The sequence below is a fragment of the Dromiciops gliroides genome, chromosome 1 (genome assembly GCF_019393635.1).
Source record: "Dromiciops gliroides isolate mDroGli1 chromosome 1, mDroGli1.pri, whole genome shotgun sequence".
Classification (NCBI taxonomy): domain Eukaryota; kingdom Metazoa; phylum Chordata; class Mammalia; order Microbiotheria; family Microbiotheriidae; genus Dromiciops; species Dromiciops gliroides.
In genome coordinates, this window is record NC_057861.1 from 559,669,141 (window position 1) to 559,681,776 (window position 12,636).

The 12,636-nt window shown below is 33.9% G+C and overlaps 1 protein-coding gene across 6 annotated transcripts in view; it reads left to right on the top strand.

Annotated features, from left to right (window-relative positions):
• LINGO2 (leucine rich repeat and Ig domain containing 2) overlaps positions 1 to 12,636 on the top strand; it is a 1,558,843-nt gene that overhangs the window by 559,219 nt on the left and 986,988 nt on the right. The window lies entirely within an intron of this gene.

Genomic DNA, 12,636 nt, shown 5'->3' on the forward strand with positions numbered 1-12,636 from the left:
ATAAACTTTCTTAAGAGATAATTAGGAACTAGATGTGATTTCACTGGTAAGCCTCATAATTAGTAAACATTTGTTAAACACTTAATATGTACTGAGTACTGTGTTAAGCATTGAGTATATAAATAAGAAAAAGACAAGACCCTAGCCTCAAGGAACTGATCTAATGGGAGAAGATAACACACAAAAAGAAGCTGAAAAGTGTGGAGCAGAGATGCAGGGAATGAAAGTACCCAGCATCCAGGTATGATGTCTTCCAGACCAAGGAGAAGAGCTTGTGGAAAATGAAGAGTTGATCCATCTAGAAGCCCTCTTTAAATGGAGGCTTTGGGAGGAATTCTTTGATCTACCTTCTAGCCCTTGAGTCTAAGGGACAAAGTGTATATAGTATACTGATGAAGTGTGAGTACCTAAACTGATGAAATCTTGCAGGATGATGATTTTCCTGTTGATGAGGTTTTCTAGGAGCATGATTATGGTAAGGTCCAGTCCACGTTTTGCAGATAAGGAAATTCCTAATTAGCAATAGCTAGCATTTTATATTTTTGCAAAATGCAAACATATTACATCATTTGATCCTCACAACAACCCTGTGAGTGATGGTTTTCCCTCACTTTATGGATAAGAAAACTGACGGTGAGAAATTTTAAGTAATTTGTGCAGCCTCACACAGCTAGTTAGTGTCTGAGATAGGATTCAAATTCTGGTTTTTCTAACTGTTAAGTCTAACATTCTGTCCCCAGTTTCACTTATCGTTCTCTTCTCATACCAATTCAAGTCAGAATCAGTTCTGGAACCTATAGTCTTTTAGAGCTGCTTAGATCAGTGGTGTCAAAGTGAAACATAAACATGAGTCATTAAACATCATATAAGGATTCCTGTAGAGCAGATATTGACTTAGAAAATTACATTAATGTTATCTAAGTTTTATCATATTTTTAATTATTTTGTTAGATATTTTCCAATTTTATTTTAATCTGGATCCCCAAAGGGGATTGCCCCTCCCCCCCTAAAGTGATCTGATACTGCTGATTTGGTACACTGAGAGATTAAGTGATTTAACGAATGTGTCAAAGAGAGGGCTTAAACCTGGATCTTTCTGATTATAAGAACAACCCTCAATCTACTATGCCATGCTGTCTATCTGTAACCTCTCTTAATTCAGCTTAAATTCCTTATCTATTTAAGCAGTTCAGTAACTCTGTTAACTCACATTATACTTATGGTCAACACTGCAAACATTTTATTTCATCAAAAAATAAAATAAATTAAAATTAAAGATATCTCTTGAAAAATGTAGGGGAAAGAAAATTAAACTATCAACGGAAATACTTCCTGAAGTATTAACTAAAACTGTGTAGTCATAGTCAAACCATTCAGTAATGGGCAATTGCTAAAGCAATTAATCTTTATATGGAAAATGCCTATATGTCACAGTCAATCATATCAGAATTGCCCACATGGACTACAGACTACAGAGAAGAGTCCTCATGGTGCCCATCAAAACTTGACATTCATGATCACTTTCTAATGTAGCAAGAAGCCAGTAGGTACTTTGGGATGTGCTGTCAAAAAGAGATAAATTGGGAATAAAAATGTATTCATTCTTTTGAATATGTGAGTTCTGTTTCACAATTAGAGACAGCTTATTTTTGAGAGCTTCGAAGACTAACCAAGGTTAAAATGTGACTTAAAATTTTAACGACTAAGTCACCAACAGCCATTAAATGTTTTGGTCTGGATTCTCAAAGTCTATTATGAGTTTACCCTATTCTGTGCTTTATTCTGGGCACCCACAAACACTTTTCATGAAAGAATGCCATACACATGTTAATTTAGCTTTACCTTGCAATGTAGCAAAACTCTGACTTTGACATCTCTATGTTGAAAAAAAATCAATATTAGAAAATATCCACATGAAGAATTTAAAAACAAGGGTTATACCAGGGTCCCTAAAATGTGAGACTGAAAATAAATCTGATGCTGTTTACTTTTCTCGATGACCTTTGCTTTGTACTCTTGCTCTTTGCATTAGCCCAAAGAATAGGGCTGTTGGCACCCCAAAGTTCTTCATTATTAAGTCCTGGCAATTGAAATTCTCACTATGAAGTCACAAAAGACAGCACTTGGTTCACCATATACATTCCATCCATCAGAAATAACTCTTCTTCCAAGTCCCCATGGCTTGTGGAGCCCTTGCAAGAAAAAAAAAAGTGAGGTGTGTAGCTGCATGCTATTAAACAATGTGGATCCCAGTATACTTCTAGGAGATCATGTTTGGAATAATCAACAAGCACTATAAGGCCTTGTTCAAAACCACTTCATACCACCATCCACAAATGAGACATTCTTTTTAGGTTAATGAGCCCCTTTAGGTGGGTAGCAAATATTTCTAGGAAAACTTTGTTTATTCCTTTTTCATACCTTAGTTTTATTTTTCTCATTTGAAACTGATGTGTGATCTGCTTATTTTATATCTAATTGGTTGAGGTGATAAAAAAGAAAAAAGACATTTGTGTTAGCAAATGACTCCTTCTGAGTATAATTCTATTCATATATGTATTGTCAATATTTTCAGATTCTGATACTATAAGAATTTTTAAAACTCTACTTTTTGATGGTCCCACTTGTTTTCTTATTGAGTTCCTACATATGTAAAATTCTAATCTCTGTTAACAAAGTAGTCTGTCTTCAGAACCTAAGAAATACAAGATTTGGCAAGATAGTAAATAAGAGGCAGTTTGGAGTAGTGGATACTACATCAGACTTGGAGTCTAGGATAACTGGGCTCAAATCCCATCCCAATCATCTCCTATATGAATGACGCTGGGAACTCCATTTTACCTTGGTACCTCAATTTTGTAATCTATAATATTAGGACTTTTTATGCAATGGCCTCTATGGTTAATTCTAGGTCTAAATCTATAATACTTGGATCTGAGCTCAAAGCCTAGCTCTGAAACTATAACTTGACCACGTGACAACCCTCTGGACCATGGGTTTCTCATGACTAAAATGAAGGCAATAAGTAATCTCTAATAGACCATCCAGGCCCAAATTTATGAGCCAGTGTAAAACAATCCCTATATTTTCCTTCTAGAATAACACTCTTTGAAGTTGTATATTCATAAAACTATAAAACAACCTTTTTTTCTTCAAACATTTCTCTTGATTCCAACTTAAGTCAGTTAAAGTTGGCATCAGCTAGGACAAAACACTTCTGGAAGTTACAACAATAAAATCATAGGTTAGTACAACTCTTCTTCAAATTTTTTGAAGCTATTTTTAGTGCTGTTAGAACCAGAGTGACTATAAAACCCCATTTTTTTTCAAGCAAAGAATTTAGGTAGTCCTTTGATATAAATCTGACTCAGGTGAATACCAGCCTTCCAAAGTAGCATACCAGGTTTGTTTGTTTTTTAAAGGTTGTATTACTCCTCAAATTTCCCTGAAATACTTTTTTTTGGATCTCTCCTTTTTCCTCAATCCACAGACTTGTGGTTTCCAAGAAATTTAGGGAACTCCCTTGGAAATGCTATCTAATAAGACAGATTGTCAACTATTCTGTAACTTATGATTTCAGAGATTTGCCTGAAGTACTGAAAGATTAAATGATCTGGCCTATGTTATGAAACTAAATTGCCATTAGAATCAAAACTTGAATTCAGTTTTTTACGAGGCCACGGGCCACTACATGTGATATATCAAAGCCTTGCACAAAATAGATGTTTAATAAATATGTGTTGATTGAATACCTAGAGACTGCCAAGAAATCATTATCATCTTTAATAGAAATATCTAGATAATACAAAACTAGATCATTTGAACTCTACAGTAATATTCTCAGGTTGGTACTATTATTCTTATTCTCCTAATTTTAGAAAACAGACTAAGAAAATGAAGTGATGTGTTAAAAGGTCACATTGATAAAAAGTAATAAAAGAACTAGAAGAGACATTAGAGAGCGTCTAATTCTGTTTATTTATTTTTTTTTCAGAGAAATCCAAGATATATAGAGGTTGTGGCCTATCCATCTTAAATCTGATGCCTGCCAATCTAGTGATTTTGGGATACCTCCTAATGAGGACCTTCCTCTAATAGAATAAATCAGGACTTTCACTGCTACCAATAATCCTAGGTATATAATCCCATGCCAGTGGAATTCAAGTGACTAACCCAAGATAACATAGGCACCATGTATAAGAGAGAGAACCTGAATTCTCTACTTTCTTAATTTCCGAAAGTGATAAAAAAGTGATTTAGTATTGAATTTTTAAAAAATAAATGAATTTGGGGCAGCTAGGTGGTGCAGTGAATAGAGCACTGGCCCTGGATTCAGGATGACCTGAGTTCAAATCCAGCCTCAGACACCTGACACTTGGGCAAGTCACTTAACCCCAATTGCCTCACCAAAAACAAAACAAAACAAAAAATGAGGTTATGATTTATTTTCCTTTATCCTGCCTAGCAAACATGAATATTTCCAAATACTGGTAAAATAAGAAATGTCATTTAAAAATTTTTTAATTATTATACCCTTTAGATATTTTCTTATGATTTGATCTTTTAAAATTATTTCTTTTTCATTTGTTGCATATCCCCTTCTTTTCTCAACATATTACTCCACCTTCCTTTAAAAATTACTTCCCCATCCTTTAAAAATATAAAACTTTAAAAGGGAGGAGGAAAAGAAGTTGACAAGAATTAACCAACATACCAGTCAAATCTGATTGATTTTGTATATATATATTTATATTTATATATATGTATATGTATATTGTATATGTATATACATACATATACACATACTCACACACATATATGTGTGTATATATGTATATGTGTGTGTATACATATGAATTTCCGTCTCTATATTCTTCAACTGTAGAAAGGAAATGTACAAAGACAAGGGGAGAGACATTCTCTTATGGGCCTCTCCTCTTTTTTTTTTTTTTTTTAGTAAATAGGGTCATTATAATTACAAAACATTTATTTTCTAGTTCTATAATTGTCCCTTAGATTTACATTGTTATCACTGTGTACACTGTTTTCCTTGTTCTGCTTACTTCATTAACCTCTTTGCCTGTTCTTTAAAAAGCTCATCAGTGTAAAATGTTAAGGACAAATGATATTCTCTAGGATACTGAGCATTCCAAGTGGATATATGTGTTATTTTGTAGAGAGAAGAAAAATTTCCCTCCTACTGCTAATGTGATCGGTTTATCTCCCATTCTTTCTTTCTGTGTATTTTGCACTGCTGTTACAATGTTTAGTAATTTTCTTCCTTCCATGGAAATTTAGATATTTCTGAGATAGAGCTTCAGTTCTTTTCTGAACACATATTACTTTTATTTTGTACTTGCTATTACTTTGAGGAGGCAAAGATGGTAGGTCAGCTATTCAGATTGCAATCTGTTTTGAATGACCTCTGGTGCCAACAGAGTTAAATTGCTATGTCGTTGTTTAGTATGGCATCCATAAGATCATAATCATTACATATGCATCACTTCACTGCCAAGTAAAGAAGAAATGATCTTATAGCCCTTTACAGTTTTCTGGAGACAGATTTGAAAAATGTTACCACACACAGATACAAAATAAAAAAAGCTTAGGAATCCAGTCTTCTGCTGTCTATTTTAACATTCAGTCATCTGATAAGAATTCTATTAAATTTAATAGACATTTATTAAGAACTTACTATGTGATAAACACATAGAATATACAAAATGCTAGGAAAATAAATAAGAAAAAGGAAATCAGCTCCTGCTGAAAAGGAGTTTATGATCAAATGAGGGAATACAATATAAAAGGAGAGGCTGGAAAGTAGAGAAGAGAGGAAATAACAGTGGCTACATGGACATCTTATCCTGTGAGGTTGAACCCAGGCAAAGTTGTAGATGCAATGGAGATAAGATGCAGCAGGAAGACTAAAGGAAGGGGAATTGGCGTCTATCTGAGGCCAATTCCATTCCCCTAAATGTCAGTTAAGGCAGAGAATTAAAATGGTAAAAAATGAATTTTCTAGTATGTGAGGAGGCTAAGATATCTTGGAGCATCCACCATCAAAGCAAGTTGAACACAAGTAGATAAAACAGAAAGACAAATGGGCACTAAGACATCTAAGCAAGTAAAAGAAATCTCTAAATATGTAATACAAGACAAAGTAAATTGAACTAACACCCAGTAAAATAGAGAAACCTGTGGAATCCTAAGTGAGCATGGAACTCCACCAAGATATCTGGGTCAAAAAAGAGGGGAAAAGTATTGTTAAAGAATAGTTTATGACCTGCACAAAAGATATTAGTGCAGAATGACTAAAATGAACAAATGAACAAAATTTGAATCCATAGTGATTCTTCTTTCCAAAGAATCAAAGGAAAGAACAACTGATTAGAAATATAAATATACTGGAAGAAGAAACCAAAATACAATAATGTTAAAAGAACATATAATAAAAATCACAAGCAAAACACATGAATCTCAAAGACACAATGTATGGTAAGCTTAAGGATCATAGGAATATTTCAAGTCAAAAAACCTGAGCAGCATAGTATAAGAAATCACATTACGAAGTTCATGAGAACTACTGAAAACAGAAAACCAAATATCAGTCAAAGGACTCCACAGATTTTCCCCAAAAGTTTTAAACAACATTATCCATCATCTCCTTACCTCTGATAAAAAAAAAATGGAGCTCTCTCTACTCTTTATTAAGATTTGTTTCCTTTATGTAAAAAAAAGCTCATTATATTTTAGAGATCATTCAGGTCACACACCTCCAAAAGTGTTTAACCTTTGAATTTTGCAATATTTTTCACTTTCAAAATGTTATAGATGATGCATTTTCTTTTTTTTTTCTTTTTTTAGTGAGGCAATTGGGGTCAAGTGACTTGCCCAGGGTCACACAGCTAGTAAGTGTTAAGTGTCTGAGGCCAGATCTGAACCCATGTACTCCTGACTCCAGGGCCAGTGCTTTATCCACTGCACCACCTAGCTGCCCCTAGATGATGCATTTTCAACAGAATTTACCATCAAATTATGCCAATGCTATTGATTCAATTCAGTTCAAGTATATAAAATTTTATTAAACTAGAAACTATTTATCTTCCTTTAAGACCAACAAATATTCAACATCTATATTCGGCTCCCAAGAAATAAATTGAGTTTCTAGCTTCTTTTGGTGATCAAATCCTACCTAAGTATTATACAGAAACCTCATTTGATCCTTTAAGTTATTTTAACCATGGTTATTACTCTTTCTCAGTGACATGTTGTACTCAAAAGATTTTCCAAGGATTTTCATCATGGATAAGATTTCTTCATACCATGTGGTCAAGTCCTGAACAATCCATAATATTCTATACAAAGTGAACATGAATAATTGATGTAAAAAAGACCTAAGAAATGCTGGCTTCATGCAGTAGGATTTGGAAAGAATTAACTTAGTGTGCAATCCAGCATGAAATGGGACATACTGAATCTCAGAGATTTAATGGGGAAAAAAGAGGTACCATAGCTCTGTTTTCTTATGTCAAAAATGTGTCATCTCCTTTCTGTGCCATGTTCAATAGAAAAGGTAATCATTTTGTACATGGATCAGTTTTAACAACTCATCCACATGTATAATACTTCCAGTTGATATTTAGATAATTAAAGTATGCAAAACTTTTATATATTACTTAATATATGACTTACCTATGATAACACAGATAATGAGAAATAGAAGTGGGATATAAAACCAGCTTTCACATAACATAACAGAAGACATTCCAGAAGACAAACAACTATCAGAGATTTCTTTCATATTTATCTATGAATAATTGTCAAGCATCACGGAAGAGCAATGTCATCTGATAGATTAGAAAGAGGTATGGTCCAATATCATCTCTGATATTTAATAGTTGTGTTGACTTAACAAGTTGTTTAAAATCTTTGTGGCTCAATTTCCTCATGTGTAAAATGTGGTTAACAATATATCCATTTATTTTTTATTATCCTTTTAATTTTGTGGGTCAGGCAGGATGGCTTATATCTGGGGCTGGATTTGGGCTCAGGGCCTCCTGAGTCCAGGGCTGGTTCTTTGCACACTGTGTCATCTAGCTTCCCCATGATGACATCTTTAAAATAAAGTTAAGGGGTACAGGAATTCACTGGAAGAAAGGGAAAGGGAGAGGTGGAATGTGGTAAAGTAGCTCAAATAAAATAATCAAGAAAAAGCTTATGGAATGGAGGGGAAGATGGGGAAGCAGGGGAATGAGTGAGCCTTACTCTCATCAAAATTGGCTCAAAGAGGGAATAACATACACATTCAAATGGGTATAGTAATATATTTTGCCCTGAGAGTGAGAAGAGAAGGGGATAAAGGAAGAGAGGCAAAGGAAGAGAGGGCAGATTGGGGGAAGGGGTAGTAAAAGGCAAAACACTTTTGAGGAAGGATACAGTGAAGAAGATAAAAAATAGAGTAAATGTCAAGGGGAGGGAATAGGATGGAGTGTAAGACAGCCAGCAATAGTAATTGTGAAAGAAATGATGAGCAGGATGTTATCAGAAGGCCATAAGAAAAATGCAAACCATCAACAGAGAAAGAACTGATGGTATCTGAATACAGATTGAAGTATAATTTTATTTGTCAGTTTCTCTTTCTAAAGTTATTTTGTCTGTTTTCTTTCATCACCTGACTAATGTGGAAATGTTTTGCATGACTGCACATGTATAACTTATATTGAATTACTTGATTTCTTAGCGAGGGGTGAGGAGGGAGGGAGGAAGAAAATTTGGAACACAAAGTTGTAAAAACTCAATGGGGTTTTTTTAGATGTAACTTGGGGAAAATTCTAAATGAATGAATTAATTAAAACAATTCTGCCATAATCCAAACCACAAGTTGTTGTTTTTATTTAAATTAATGAGATAAATGAGATTATTTATGTAAAATAATTTGCAAACTTGAAAGTATTATATAATTGCCACCAACATCTTTATCAAATTGAATTTCTGTAACTTTCCATTTATGAAACAATCATCTCATCCAAATTAGAAAGGAAACATGATATAATTATGGACTTACTTCATTTTACCTAATGTACCTTAGAGTATTATTTGAAAAAGGAAGACTAAAATCAGAAAGATAAAGAGGTGATTTCATCTTGTGACCCCTAAGCATTGCTTGTATTATTTAAGGAGTTCAGAACATTTGAAGATAAGGTCAAAACTGTTTTCATAAGAAAACTAACACATTTTAGTTTACAATACAGTAAATAATGATAACTAACATCTACATTTTAAAAAGACTTTGGGGAGTCATCAATTATTTTTTAAATGTGTAAGTGGTTATGATACCAAAGAAGTAGAATAGCTCTTAAAGAATGCTAGAAAATGAAGCATTATTTACTTTGAGGCTCAATGGAAGAATTTTAATCAAGCTGATAATATGAGTTTCTATCTTCCTAGATTATTTAGGGCATCCCCTTTTTGAACCTCTCAAGTTCCCTCCTCCACTCTTCAAAACTTCTGAGCTGTAGCATCTCAGTCAGTCAATACATTTTTATTAAGTACTGTGCTAAGCACTGGGAAAACAAAAAGAAGGTAAACAATAGCCCCTCTTCTCAAGGAGCTCATAATCAAATGGGGAATACAACAAGCAAACAGTTGTGTACCAACAAGGAAATAATTAAAAGAGGGAAGGCATTGGAATTAAGAGGTGGTAGAAGGCTTTCTATAGAAGATGAAATTTTAGTTGGGACTTAAAGGAAGCCCTGGAGACCATTAGGTAGAGATGAGGAAGGAGAACATTTTAAGCAAGAGGGATAGTCTGTACTCTTCTTTTGTCTGGTCACAAAAGGAATTTTCCCTTTACCTTACGGACATTAATCTTTCTATCTCTACCTTTGATGTTGTTCCTAGCTTTCTCCAGTATCTTGCGTCAAATGCCATTCCTTGTTTCCTTCATGTTCAGTAGCAATCTCTTCCTTTTCACTGTCTCCTTCCCAAAAACTTACACTGTGTTCTCAATTAAAAGTAAAAAAGTGGACTATTCTAACCCCTTCCACTAACATGCAATATTTCCCTTTCCATTTACTAAAATATATTCTTTTTAAAAACAAGGTATTTTTTACCTTGAATATCTCTATTTCCACACTTCCTAATTTCTTCTCAACCCCTTGCCAGCTTCCATCCCCATAATTATCACAGGAGTATTCTTTCAAAAAAACCAAAGGCCTCAGAATTGCCAAATCCATTTGCTTTTTTTTAAGTTTTTGTTCTCTTCGATTTCTCCATAACTTCTGAAGATGTAGACTACTCTCACTCACTAGAAAGCACCTCTTCCTTTGGCTTCAGAGATAGTTTTCCTTATATCTCTTTTTTTCCCCCTATCATTCATTGGCTACTCATTTTTATCCACAGACTCCTTAAGGAAGATAGTCTGAAAGGGTCTGCCATTATCCCTATTCTCATTCATTCTTTCTCATGCATTTCAATGGTATAAATGTCTACCCATATACAAAAATTCCAAGTCAGCAATATCTTTCTTTATTTATTTTCTGAGTGCCAGGCCTGCATTCCCAAATGCCTTTATGATATCTCTATAAAGATATCCTACTGTAACTTCAAATTAAACATGTCTAAAACTGATTTTTTCTCTTAAATATCTTCTTTACAAATTTCTTTTTATCTATGGTAACATTATTGAATTAGTTTTCCATAAGGCCTGACTTTTTTAACTTCATAGTTCATATTCTGTTGTCAAATTCTGTCAGTTTCCCCCCAAAATGTATCTTTTATCTCCACCATCTTCTTTATTCTCCCTGTAACACCTCTAATAAAAGTCCTTATTTTCTATCACCTGCATAGACATCTTCAACAACTTCCTAGCAGATGTTCTTGCTTCCATTTTCTCTACCTTCAAAATCATCTTTCACACAATTGCCAAAATTGTTTTCCTATGCATATGTACACACTGCTCCTACAGACAATATTACTGATTTATCTTGAAGTCAAATTCCAATGGTACCTCTTCCCTGAAACTTCCATCACCCCATGATCACAAACTACCATAACCACTGGAAATTTACATAAGTTTGCTTTGCAACCCTTTTTATTCTCATGTTATATCATGTCTTAACATGTTATTTTTCTTCTTGTGTGTTTTAGCTAGTTACAGGATTGTAAACTCTATGGGGGCAAGACCAAGAAAAAGTGTCTTTATAGAATTTTGAATGATTTCCATACAAAGCTTTCTTTGAATATTATAGGCACTTAAATGTTCATTGAGGGGCAGCTAGGTGACACAGTGGATAAAGCACTGGTCTTGGATTCAGGACTACCTGAGTTCAAATCCAGCCTCAGACACTTGACACTTAGTAGCTGTGTGGCCCTGGGCAAGTCACTTAACCCTCACTGCCCTGCAAAAAAAAATGTTCATTGAATGGATGTTATTTTATGAAACAATACCAGTCTATAGTATTACTTCCTACTTGTTCACTGCTAGATTCTGATTTTTCTTCTTGATCCCCAGGGTTCAAGTATATCTAAAATAATGGGTCTAGGTTCCAGACCAAGAAGCCAGCTTCCAGTGAAGAACAATGAAGTATAGGGGCAGCTACATGGCGCAGTGGATAGAGCACTGGCCCTGGATTCAGGAGAATCTGAGTTCAAATCTAGCTTCAGACCCTTGACACTTACTAGTTGTGTGATTCTGGGCAAGTCAATTAACTCCAATTGCCTCACCAAAAAAACCAAAAAAGAATAATGAAACATAAGAAAAATAATATTTTAAGGAAAATGAGAATCAGCAATAACGCTGAGCTTATGGTGATGCCATTATTTTCTTTTCCATGTGACATATTATTTAGGAAGAAAATGATACACTTGATGAGAAGGAATTTGGTAATTGATGGCCTACAGCTGCTTATTAATGAGGGAAGACTTTTGCTGATCTACTCCTGAATCAATGGAAAGTGTAATCTTCAAAGTCAACCTTTAAAGCATTGAGTATTTTCAGTCTCTGGTAGTACCAATCTGGTAACTAATTTAAGAAAGTATTACATGACCTGGATTTCATTCATTAGGATAATGGAAATAGTTTAACTCTTACCAATCTCTCTTAAAATTAGTCTAATTAAGCATGCTGTTGTAATTCAACCCTTTCTTTGTAAAGGTGTCTTATTTTTTCAATTATTTTGAATTTCAATAATAACTAAATAAAAGTGTTACATATGATCAGTCTAATCACTACAACAGTCTTTCTGCACATTGGAATAAAGGGATAGAGGGTTGGGAAATTAGACAGTTGGAGATACACACTATAAAGATCATATTTTATTTCTTTTCTTTATTTCACATTTTACCTAATCTGGGAAGGTACTTATATGTATGATTTTAAAGATTCCTATACTAGATTGTAGGAAACATCAATAGTAAAGAAGTAAAAAATTATCATCTCTATCAGATTAAGAACTGAAAAGTTAGTCAATAATCATTTATTGTTTACTACGTAATCAACAGTGTGCTAAGATTTGTGGCATGGTTTAGCCCAGATTGGGCATAAAATAACATATCACAAAAGTCTTAATGCTGCTTTAAGCTATTTAATATTTAAGCAATCAAAGCTTAAAAATATGTTGAGACTTTTGGGTTACC